Source organism: Ambystoma mexicanum, chromosome 1q (assembly GCF_040938575.1).
Source record: "Ambystoma mexicanum isolate Mex_15411 chromosome 1q, UKY_AmexF1_1, whole genome shotgun sequence".
Lineage (NCBI taxonomy): Eukaryota > Metazoa > Chordata > Amphibia > Caudata > Ambystomatidae > Ambystoma > Ambystoma mexicanum.
The window spans coordinates 451,199,883-451,212,891 of NC_090922.1; positions in this window are offsets into that span (position 1 = coordinate 451,199,883).

The following is a 13,009-nucleotide window of genomic DNA, read 5'->3' on the forward strand; positions in this document are numbered from 1 at the left end:
GGAGCAGTGTCTACAGCCCCGCCGAGCCGCCTCCCTGCATCGAAGGTAAGCCGTGGGCTATACCTTATAATTCATGGAGTACTGCTGACATTGACATCTATCAGATCGGACTTTCCTGTTCTTGCAGTTGCGTCCACATTTATTGGGCATTCAGCAGCTTGTCTTGCACGAAGCTGCTTACCTGCCTTACCTACATTATCCGTTGAAGCTCTTTATTCTGAATCTAAACACAAAAGGCTTCTTCGTTGACAAGATGTCCGCTGTGTTACTCCGATGACCCTTGTTGCCTGGCTACAGCAGCCTTTACCGGATTGCCCACAGCGTCTTAGATAGCCAATCAGCACTCGACCGGCAGGTGAGAACGCCAGCCCTCATCTAAGGCCCGAAACCTAGGCTCCTGTCCTGAGCCTGTCCGGAGACACCGGATACCGGAGACACGCCAGGCTGCCCGCCATATCACCTCCTAAATGCTACCATACCCCTGCGCCTATCATACGGTAAGCACACCTACTGTTACCAGCCTCCCTCTACCTGGCACTGCCAGCTCTCATACTTTCAAACAATTGGCCCATCCACTATCGACCAAGAGTCTCTAATTGAGTCCTGTACACTTGCGAGCAACGAACCTTGTCACTCTAACATATATGGCGACAACATGTGCCTTCTCGCTACAGTCTGCCACCTGTACCGCAGACTCTAATGCCGTTTTACGTCAGACCATTTCAACCGCCTGATTAGTGTCTACTTCTTTTCGTATGCCAGCTACGCTGCGGCTTATTCACCTCTTAGCGCTCCGTCTTGTCAACGCCACAGGGCACATCTCTGCCCTGCTCCTATTACAGTACTGTAATTATCCTGCACTCCATCTGAAATACTAACAGCCAGATCCATTGCTTATGACGCTGGCATCAAATATCCAAAACCTGAGCTTAACTTGTCCTCCATTGCCCGGCTGCACTGCCTCGCGCAAACTATAGATTGCATTGACCCTATCTGCCTGTAATGACCCTGGTAGCTCAATGTTACCACTAAGACATAGTCATATGGCACAATAATCACTATGTTTTGCTTGTCACTGCTGCCCTCACATTGTCCAGCTTAACTGGTCTTCCTTGCCCGTTTGCATTGCCTTGCTTAAACTGTAACGTGTACTTACCCTGTTTGCCTGTATCCACACTGTCTAGCTTAACTTGCTTTCATTGCCTAGCTGCATTGCCCTGCTTAAACAGCTGCGTCTACTTACCTGTCTGCCTGTATGCAGTTTGCATTCTGTACCGACCCTGTTTGCTAACTGTCGCCGCTAAGGCATAGTTGTATGGCATAATAGTCACTTTCTTGTGCTTTCATGGTGCGTCCTCTCAGTCTAGCATATTTTGTTTTGTACGGCCTCGCCGCATTACCCCTGCTCAGACCTTAGCCTGCACTCCTAAAGACTGCAATATAAAACACTACTGACAGTGTCTGCTGTCTAAACCCCTAGTCCGCACGGTGAATGACCGTCGCCATACAGAACCTAGACATGTCCCAACGCTGGTTAAATACCTCTATTTTTCTACTTAACCTAGCTGTGCTCATGTCGCACTACATGGCAGGCCCAGCCATTGACACCTCTTCACAGATGCCAACTATACTCTGTCATGGAAAACCCAATCCTCCCAATTAAAACCTAGCCACTCACTATCTATGGCCTTAAGGCTACCTAGCTCAGTTAGCATCAAACCTACGACCTTCCTTCCGGACCGCAAAAAAACAGTCCCCAACTTGTCGACACCAACAACACGTGGTCTCACCATAGCCTGTCCACTACCACCTGCCCAAGGACTACTGCCCTACGCTTTCAAACCCACACTTGACCTTCCTAGGCTTACTGCAACCAGAAATAGCAAACCTGACTACAGGTGCACTAAAGAGCATCCGTCATTAATTGGCAGTCTTCAATTTACATACTGTCAAACCCATACCAAATCTACCTTGCCCTACGGCAACCAGAAATCGTAGACTTGGCCATAGACTCCCTAAAGTATCTCACCCACCATCCAACAACCATTATCAAACCATCACCAATCTACTACCCAACCAAAATAGTATCACCACAACTAACAACTCACCACTCAATAAATGTCCTCCTGCCGAAAATTCCAAAGCCCCTAAACTGGCAGAGGAAATCACCACTACCATGATCAAAGGAGACCCCATCAATGCCAGGTCATTAACAGCCCATGCACTTGATATTAAAAACCTCATTCTGACCAACAACCTCCTAGCGTTACAGAGATGTGGCTCCAACGTTCATCTCGTCCAATTCTCTCACTAGCCATCCCTGACCAGTACACTATCTTTAGGCAAGATAGAAATACAGCCAAAGGCGGTGCAGTTGCCATCATTGCAAAAACCTCCCTTGACCTCAGACAGGTCCCTGTCCAAATCTTCCCTTCAGGAAAACTCCTCTCAATTAAACTACCTGTCTCTCCCACGCAAACTATATCAACCCACCTCATCTATAGACCTCCTGGTCCTCTATCCTCATTTGAGGAAGATTTAACGCTACTGCTCACAACCAATGCAAAGCCTGAATCCCAAATCTTGCTGTTCGGAGACTTCAACCTAGGACTCCACGACTCCAAAGATCTTAACGCACTAGCCATTAGCTATAGCATCGCCGTACTAGGCTTCTCACAACGGGTCGAACAACCAACCCACAATAAAGGTAGACAATTAGATTGGATCGCAGACACTAACTGCAACAACTGTCTAATCTGCCATGCGCATGGACTGATCACCATGCCATCATTTTCACCGTACAAAAGAGTACCACCCCAACTCTGATATATCATTAGCTCCGCCAAGTTTAGCTAAAAACATACAAAATGTCAGAGCCCACAAACTACTCCCACTCCTTCAGCCCATCACTAACCTCACTATCGCCAACAGACCCAAAGACGACCCTACTCATCTCCTGGATCTCTACAATACCACCATGCTTGACGCCCTCAACAAGATTGCATCCCAGACACTGCGCAAAGCTAAACCCCACACCCACATGAACATTTGGTTCACCCCCCACTTAAGAACCTTAAGAAAAAAAAGAGCAGCTGAAACAATGTGGAAATGAGTTCCCTCTGCGACTAATAAAGATAACTTCTCCACAGCATCCGCAATTTACAAATCCACGATCTTCCTAGCCAAATGTGACTCCTACAACAAAAGGATTCAAATGGCAAAATTCAACACCAAAGAATTATTTAATATACTTGGAGAGCTAGAAACACCTACAGCACCTCCCACTTTCAAAAAGCGCTCTCTGACAAAATTGAGCTTCTCCAAAAGAAAATTGAATTAACAAAAGCCAGCATAGTGAACAACTTACCGCAACCTATAATACAAACAACCCAGACTCAGCACCCCGATTTATTCAGATTCTAACCCCTTAGTACCGAGGAAGTAGAGGAGATTATCTTAAGTCTAAAACCTTCCAGAAGCATGGCCGACATTTGCCCTGCAACTATCATAAAAGAAACTGCAAAGGAGCTTGCTCCTTTTATTACTTCACTGATCAATGCCTCGTTCACTACCAACACAGTACCGTCTAACCTCAAAGATGCCTGGGTCATGCCTCTTCTCAAGAAACCATCACTTGACCCAAATACACCAACCAATTACAGACCAATCACAATAGTACCCTTCCTTCTTAAGATTATTGACAGAGCTGCCTATCTACAGATCCAGCGTCACCTGGAAAGCAAAGATTTACTAGGGCTACAACAATCAGGTTTCCGTCCCAGACATGGCACCGAAACAGCACTGATAGATCTTGTTACCCAAATAGAAACAATAAAAGACAAAGGCAACCTTGCCCTCCTCTTACTAGACCTATCTGTTGCCTTCGACTTGGAGGACCACAAAACACTATGGGCCTCATTACGACCCTGGCGGAAATCGAAAAACGATGGCGGAAATGCAATACCGCCATCGAATAGCGCTCGGTGCGATCATGACCCGTCACTGCAAAGTACGATGCCATTAGCGACACCGTAGTGAACGCCAACGCTAACTGCACCAAGCACGCGCGCGCGCGCCATGCCAAACCATAATTACCACCATGGCGCAACGGTACGCGAATTCCGACCCTAGCGGACATGCACCTAACGCCATCAAGCACGGCGGAAAGTACCATTCCGCCATGGTGAGAAGTACGGCATCGCGAACCAACCGCAAACGGCCCTACTGAGTGCTTGTACACCGCTCCCTGGCCACATTGTACAACCCCCCGTAGGTGCAATGAAGTCACACAATGCAACCAGTGAAATGTACTAGTCATCCATGCCTGCCAACGAACAAATGAATCTCAAGAGTGCCCAATGGGAGCTGCAGGGCACAGATGGCACGAATACAGAAGCTATACAAATGGACATGACCTCAGTCTCCCACCAAGAAACGCACGCAAACACAGGCACCTGTGACCAGCAAAATTCCGATAATCACATCATTCCACCAATCCAACTGGCTGACCGGCATCTGTTACACAAAAGCTAATCCCCCGCCCCTGAGCATGACATCATCAAAACAGTCATAATGGCAGCCCTTATCCCTGACCTCACTGGGCTCCGTAGGCAAACGCGCCCAGCACAGTACCACGCAACTATACTCCGAAGCTGGAACCCAATGCAGATCTCCTCACAATACATCGCTCCCCAAATAGGAATATGCCACATCACTCGCAAAGAAGAACGCTACACGGTTCATATCAGAATAGAAATTCAATGCACAACAAATTCACCAAGCCCATACAGCCATTAGGCCATGAACTCCAAAATATATTTCATTATCGTGGGCTGCATCCGCAATAAATGACCAGCTACTTCTTGTGTGACGCCCTGTTCCTTCATGGTACACAGAGGCTACATTCCCGTACGAAAAGGCAACATGGAAGCGCCTAGAACCGCAGGGCCGTCCCAATAGGGAGGCACTAGTCCAGCTGAAAGGCCGAAATGTTGCTCCTAGCCACTAGTACTGCGTAAGGGCATGTGGCCCATTGGCGATCGTCCCATAAGATCGTAATGCTGCTCCACTGATTAACACGAAGCAGCAGGTGTCGGGAGTAAAATCCATCTGCAGGAGTGGCATACAGATGGCAGTGGCAAAAGGGGAGGAGATACCTGTCAACCAAATGAAATGAAAAAGAATAGTATGGCCATCAGAACTACATTTGAATTAACCACTTCAATGATCACACCAAATCCACAGCCATATGCATGCTAGCCCACTCCAAAGGATCATCACCACCCACAAACCACTTGCGAATCATAACTATCTATATCGAGGTGAAAACACTATCACAAACGAGTGTACCTGTGCATGCGTCTGTTACAACAGAATCCATCTGATGGGATTGGTAACGTGCATAGACACAAGTGTCTGAAGGCGCGTCGAGACAGGGAGGTCTCAACAAGGCCAGATAGACGATGGCCCCACAATGGCAGCCCTGCATCACATAGCGCAGGGGAGGCGGATAGATTCCAAGAAGCCCTGTACATGGCAAACTCTGTATCAAATCATCTGTCCATGCATCCATACATCATTCCCTCATCCCGTAATGAAAACGCCTGTTTCCATACTCACATAACATGTGAAATTTCCATTGAGTCTGTGCGTTATGCAGCCTGCAAAATCCACCGTGCCCCAGCCCGTTATTCAAGTGTTGTGAAGTAACATGTATTTGGGAACGTCCGGCCTCATCGCCCACGTCGCTATTGCGCATCCCATACTATTCATATCAATCATTGCATCCTCGCCATGGCCCCTGTCCCAAGGACATTGAACAATAGAACGTTATATTTGCAGTCAGACCTGTGGGCATCTCCTCGCCGCTAGCTGAAAACCGAAAGCGCCGCCCTTCGAATTCCTCATTTGCAACATCACGTCGAAAAGGCATCTGTGGCCGCTTGAAACCACAAATTAATCCATCTAGTGCGGCTGTGTGTGAAAATGGCAACTGCCTTCACTCACAAATGGAACGCCCCGCCCGTCGGTGAAGCTCGGTACAGTGTTGCATGAGGGTCCACCGTTACTCGAGTACTACGTTCCACTGACCCTTCACAATTCTGTTCGCGACTGCAAAGATTGTATGTGAAACAATGGGACCATAGCCGAATGAACATATCAACCAATGTTACACTGCCATCGGGTACAAATACATGATTGCAATAGCAAGATGCCATTTGTCGAATTGCAGCGTTGTGTGCGGGACGTGCTCGCCCAAAGGGGAGTGCAGCTTGCACAGGTGGAATGAATCACCACAGGTGGAGGCCATACAGCCTGAAAACACATAAATTGCACACCCAGTCTCCTCCCACAACCACACCCACTCCGAAATGCTACCGGCAGGACTAGCCATGTTGGCCCTGGGGGACCTGATAGCACTGCAAGTACTCCAACTTCAAGAAGGAGACGAACACCAACTACTACCGGCCGCACGGCGGAGACGCAGGAGGAGGAGGAGGCCAAGGCAGGGCCAGCAAGGGCCGCCAGCACAGCCACTACCACCACGCAGGCAGCCCGCAATCCCACGCCTCCGAGCACATCCGTTCAACCTCACTGATGAGCAGATCCACACCCTCTACCGTTTGGACCGGGACACCATAACCGCCATTGTGGACATGACACAGGCTGACCTTGTCAGCATGATAGATAGCCCAACCGCCATCCCATCCCTACTGAAGGTGGTGTCTGTACTACACTTCCTGGCCACAGGCACCTACCAGCACACAGTCGGACAGTTGCATGGCATTTCACAGCCACTGTTCTCACGGACACTATTGCAAGTGCTCGATGCCCTCCTGAAGCACGCAGACGACTTCATCTCTCTACCACGCTCGGAGCAGGAAATTACGAACACAAAAGTGGGATTCCAGGCACTTGCCGGCATACCGGGTTGCATTGGTGCCATCGACTGCACCCATGTGGAATTGGTCGTCCCACATGCCATGGAGGCCCAGTACCGCAACCGAAAACAATTTCATTCCCTGAATGTACAAATGGTGTGTGACTCCAACAGGATCATTACACATTGTTGTGCCAGATTCCCTGGATCTACCCATGATTCTATGGTCTTGAGGAACTCCACTATACCACGCTACATGGAGCGACACGCAGGGAACAGATCCTGGCTACTCGGTGAGTCTCATTTCATGCATGATGATGTGGGGTATGTGATGCGGCAATGACCTGGCAGGAAGGGGGGGGGTGCGTACGTAGCAATGGCATTCCTCAATATTCCTTTCTTGTCCACATACAGGTGATGCCGGGTATCCACTGAAGAGATGGCTCCTCACACCAGTCCGGAACCCACGGGACCAGCATGAGGAGGACTACAACCATGCCCACTCACGTACCCGTGTAGTCATAGAACAGGCATTCGGCCTACTGAAGACTCGTTTCCGCTGCCTCAGCAGGTCTGGCGGGGCACTCCTGTACCGCCATGTGAAGGTTGCAAAGATGGTCATGGCATGTGTCATGCTCCACAACATGTGCGTACGTAGAAATGTGCCCATGCCCCCTGACGCAGAACTGCAAGCACCTGATGATGGTCATGATGAGGGTGGGGATGTGGCAGCACCTCAAGGAGTCTGCGAGGCACAGGAGGGTCGTGACATTCGTCAGCATCTCATAGATGCATGCTTCTAGCACTCACGCCTGGTGGCTGATACATGGACACGGGACTCGTGGCACTGTGTGTGTCTGGGACATGCACAATATGGACTGTACGCCTATAATGGCCTCGTACACAAAGATCAATGTCCACACATCTCATTGGATGATCGTGCATTGTTTATGGCATATGTGATATCATGTTGAACACCCTATCGACCCACCACCCAAGTGAGCCCAACACACCCCCTCCACCCTCCTACCTCCCCCCCGAACACCAGTGTCCAAAGATGCTCATTGTCAGTGGGCTGTCGCTATTGCAAGCCCCCTCTGCGGGTATCAGGGGCACCCCTGCCTGTGGAGCGCAGGTTCCTCCCAGATCTACGTTGGGGGCTGCCCTGGACGGAACTTGCAACGGATGATGTCTCTGCCTGCTCACGTCCATGCATGTCCCTAAGGGTTTGTGAGAGCTCAGTGAGCACACGGCGCACTGCGGCAAGTTCGGCACATACGTCTTTGGACGTCGCATGCAGTTCCCCCCTCAGGCTCTCGGTGCTTCTCTCCATTTGTACTCTCAGGCTCTCGGTGCTACTCTCCATTTGTACTCTCAGGCTCTTGGTGCTACTCTCCATTTGTGCCCTTAGTGTCTCTGTACTTCTCTCCATTTCTGCCCTCAGTGTCTCAGTTGATGTTTCTATGTCTGCCTTAGTGCCCCCACATTCATCGGCATGGTCCTTGAGGAGCGTGGCCAGTTGCTGCTGTTGCACGATTAACTGGTCGAGGGACTGTTGCCTCTGCTGGGCCATGGCCATTTGCGGTGGTGTCACAGAGGGGCTGATCACCTCATGTTGCCTTGCCACAGGGCTTGTGGGGGATGGCCAGTCGTCGTCTTGTGGGTGCCCCTGCGTGGTATCCTCATGGTGTACGGGATGGAACAGACAGGGGGATTGAGACAGGTCATGGATGGATCTAACTTCGACATCCCCGTTTTCTGTGTCGGAGCATGCTGCCATTAATGCAGTATCACCTATTGTGCTGCTGCCACCAGAAGCAGTGCCTACTGTGGCATCCATTGGGGGGACCTGTGGTGATGGTGTTGTGGGCATGCTGGCTGCTGGGGTGCCTGTTGGAGTTCCCTCCTGTGTGCTGTCACTTGATTTGTGCTGCTGCCGTGTCTTGATGCGTGCAGCTGAGGTGGAGGGTCTTTGGCCGTTGGTCTTAGCCCTCTTTGCAGGTGTGCTGGTAGGGGTGTCCTGGAGCTCGTCGTTTGGATCGGACCCTGTGGTGGAGTAAAGGAGGGCGAGCGTTATTAATGGGTCTGTGGGAATTGGAATGGCAATGTATCACATGCATTGGGGTGGTACCTGAGGGTGATTTGGGTCAGGGCCTTGGAGGTGGTTTCATTTGTGTGTGGAGTGAGGGTGCAGTTGTTTGGCAGCCTGCAGTTAGGGTGTGCCTGCTGCACGTGTAGAGGGTGTTTTTAGGATTTTTAATTATTTATGTATTTGATGTGAGTTTTAAAGTGTGCTATCAGGCCTATGTATGTGGACGTTCTCCTGGACATGTGTTCCTGTTGCACTGTGTGGGCACGTGGTACTTCACATGATTGGACATTGTGGTTTTGGCATTGTTTTATTTGGGGCACCTACCTGAATCTTCGGATGTCTGCACTCCTTTCTCCATCCCTCCGACTCCCTCTATGCTCTCCATTCCAATGGTGGAGGCACAGATTTCTTCCCAGGGGGTCAACTTGATGGGTGATTCCGATCCTCCCCCGGTAGCTGTGGCAATGTTGCGGTTGGCAGAAAGTATGCTACGGACGCGTATCCGCAGGTCGTCCCATCGCTTTCTGCATTGCTGTGGGTTGCGGGGTGCGGTCCCCACCGCACTTACACGCTGTGCCACCAGGGCCCATATGGCCTTCTTGTTCGCAAGTGCCGTCCTGGTCATTTGCGTGGAGAAGACGACGGCAGCATTCTCCTGGAGGGTCTCTGTGAGCACGGTGAGTTCCTCACGGGAGAAGTGGACCTGCCGCTTGCGGTCGCACGCTTTCTTCGCTACTTTTCCCATTTTTCTTGGTTTCACTAGGGTGGATGACGGGTTGGGATGTGTCTCAGGGTAGTATTTTTTATGGTTGTGTGGATTTTGTGGTTTTATAGGTGTACGGCGGGATGTTTCCCGTTCCGGGACCATGCTTTTACTTCCGTTTCCGTATATTTACGGTCACCGTACTTTCCGGTTGGCGCTCACTGCGGTGTCCGCTGTGATGGGTGGCGGTATTGCACCTAGGGCGCCGTACGGCGGCGGTGTGGGCCGTTTTGGGGTCATTTCCGCCATCGCGGACTTTGCACTTCCGCCATGGCGTGGTGCTCGTGCCCGATGGGTCGGAATGAGCCGCACTTTGCTCCATCGTGCAATGGCGGAAACGCTATTTACGCTATGGCGGTCCGGTCGGTTGATTTCCGCAAGGGTCGTAATGAGGGCCTATGTAACGATCTCCCCTCTGCAGCCCAATTCTCCATTTTCGCTACTACCTGGGTCCAATCATTCTTCAGCAACAGAACTACTAGAGTGTTTGCCCCGACTGCAACTACCCCACCTGCTGCTGTCACATGCAGGGTCCCTCAGGGCTCGTGTCTCCCCTACGCTTTATAATATTTTTATTTAGCCTCTGTTCGATGACTTAGACCACTTGGGTATCTCATACACAAACTATGCTGATGATACCCAAATTCTTATCCGCATTACAGGCGACTACATAACCGACTCCAAACGACTCAATGACATCTACACCATCATCCAAGCATGGATGGCAACACATGGACGCTGCCTAAATGACGACAAGACAGAGTTACTCTTAGTAGGAACCCAAGCTGGACTTAACAAACTTGACAACCAGTTCAATACCTTTAACATTGATGGCAACGACATGAAGGTCTCGAAAGATGTCAAAACCCTAGGCATGTACATTGACTCAACCCTCTCCTTAGGTAGACAAATCAACGAAACTGCCTCATCCACTGCATACACCTGCAAACTCATTAACGCCTGCAGACCTTTTCTGACCAGGGACAACTGCCTCACCTTAGCGAGGGCATTAGTACTAACCAAACTGGACTATTGCAATTCTCTATATCTAGGCACCAACCAACACAACCTAAAGAAATTACAAACTTATTAAAACAATGCACTCAGAGCAGCAGCCAACTTCCTAAAATCACTCCATATCTCAGCGCTCAGACAGAGTGTTCGCTGGCTCTCAATAAAACAAAGAATCAAATTCAAGACCCTTTCTCTTACTTATAAATGCCTGAAGAACCAAGCTCCCAGGTACTTGTGTGACAAATTCAAACCCTACACTTCGGACAGACTAACCATATCGGCCCAATCAAACACCCTTATCATACCAAGGTTTAAACTCTAAAAGGCAGGTGGCAGAAACATCCCAGTACTGGCAGCCAAAAACTGAAATGCCCTACCTACCCACATTAGAGTGGAACCTTCTTATCATAAATTCTGAAAAAGTGTCAAACAGTGGCTTATTATAAATGAAGCCTAATTACCTGCCACTGCATCATTCTCTCCTCTTACTTATTTACTACCATGCTTTGCTCTACAACCACTTTTAACTTCACTGTACATAGCTCTCTCTATTGTAAATACTCACTGTTGTATCTGCTAATGTATGCTGCAACTTCAACTCGGTAATCAATGCCTTGTAACTGTGTGTAACTGCGTAACTCATATCTCTTGTAACTCAAACTTATAAATATTGGGGGTCATTCTGAGGTTGGAGGTAAGTTACAGCCCTTAGCGGCATGGCGAAAATAGCATGTCCGTGTAGGGCTATTACGGCTTTGCGGGCACAAGCTTTGTGCCATGGCGGTAAGGGCATTTCCCCCATGCCGTTAAAGGCACGAAAAATGACCTTAGCGGCATCATGCATAGCGCAGATAGCACTACCAGCATGAACCAATGCGGCATTAGCGGTAACTGTTGATAGCGGAACCGGAAGTAGCGTCATCGCACCGGAATAGGAAGGAGCACGGCGGACATCTTTAAAAACATAATCCATTGCCATCCTCAGCACACAGGACCTGTGGGACTCTGCTGTTTGTTTGAAAACCTTCATCCAACACACCACAATGCCCAAGGCCCTTAAGAAGGGAGCTGCCCGCCAGTGCAAGGAGCGCTTCAACGAGGACGAGTTGGAGATGCTAGCCGGGACACTGCAGGAACATGCTGCGATTGTGTTTGCCAACAGCATGAAGAGGGAGGTAATCGTAAAGAAAAAAGAGATCTGGGCACTTGTGGCACAGAAAGTGAGTGCAGTCGGAAACACCCCATGCACCATTAAAGACTGCCGGAAGCGCTGGGACGACTTGCAGCTCCGAGTAAGGAACATACTCTGCATCAAAAGGAACCAGGCAATGGCAACAGGCGGGGGTGCAAGCTCCCCCATCAAGCTCACCCCATTGGAGGACATCTGCGCCAGCATGATTGGCATAGAGGGGATCGAAGGTGTTGGTGACATGGAGTGTGGCACCACAACATCGGCCGATGGAGGTGAGTGTCCTAATAAAACACTGTAATGCAGAGTCTGATGAAAGTCAACCAATATGTCCGTCCATGGCCCAACACACACACATCCCAGCAAAGTAGCCGGACGCATCACAGACACATGCAGATGCCTGCAGCAAGGCAATGCCGTACCTGACACATACCACACAAAATGTAAAAGCCATAAGTCACACAGCATGCACGCCCCAACAAATATGCATGTCACATAGCATAGGTCTTGGCCAACATGAGTGACCCCGACGTATGCATGCATAACCCACCCATGTATCAAACAACGTGATCATCCAAACTCAAATGCCTATTACCCTCAATTGTGTGGATGATCAATTGTCCAAATGTATGTATGATGCCTATCAAAACATCACTCATGCCGTCCCTCTCTTCGACCCCCACAGGCTCTGACCATGACAGCGATGGCCAGGACTCAACCCCCGCGAAAACCACACCCCGGAAGAGGTCCCGGGATGACGCCAACCGCCCTTCCACCTCGAAGGGCCAACCCAGGGGCCGCCGAGCACCACCAGTGAAGACACCCCAGGTTGCCAGTGCAGTGGTGCTGCCAAGGGCCATAGAGGCGGAAGCCCCAATGCCTATTGCACAGCCAGAGGAATCAGCCGAGGCACCACACTAGGAGGAGTCAAGTTTGGCTGGGGAGGTGGCAGCCACAGCACCCCAGGCTGTGGAGGAGGCACAGGATGAGGTATGGGTGCCCGTTGAGGACGATTCTTCAGAACTGCCCCGCATGCCCAGTCTACAGGCATCCTCCCCAAGTCTCATCCCT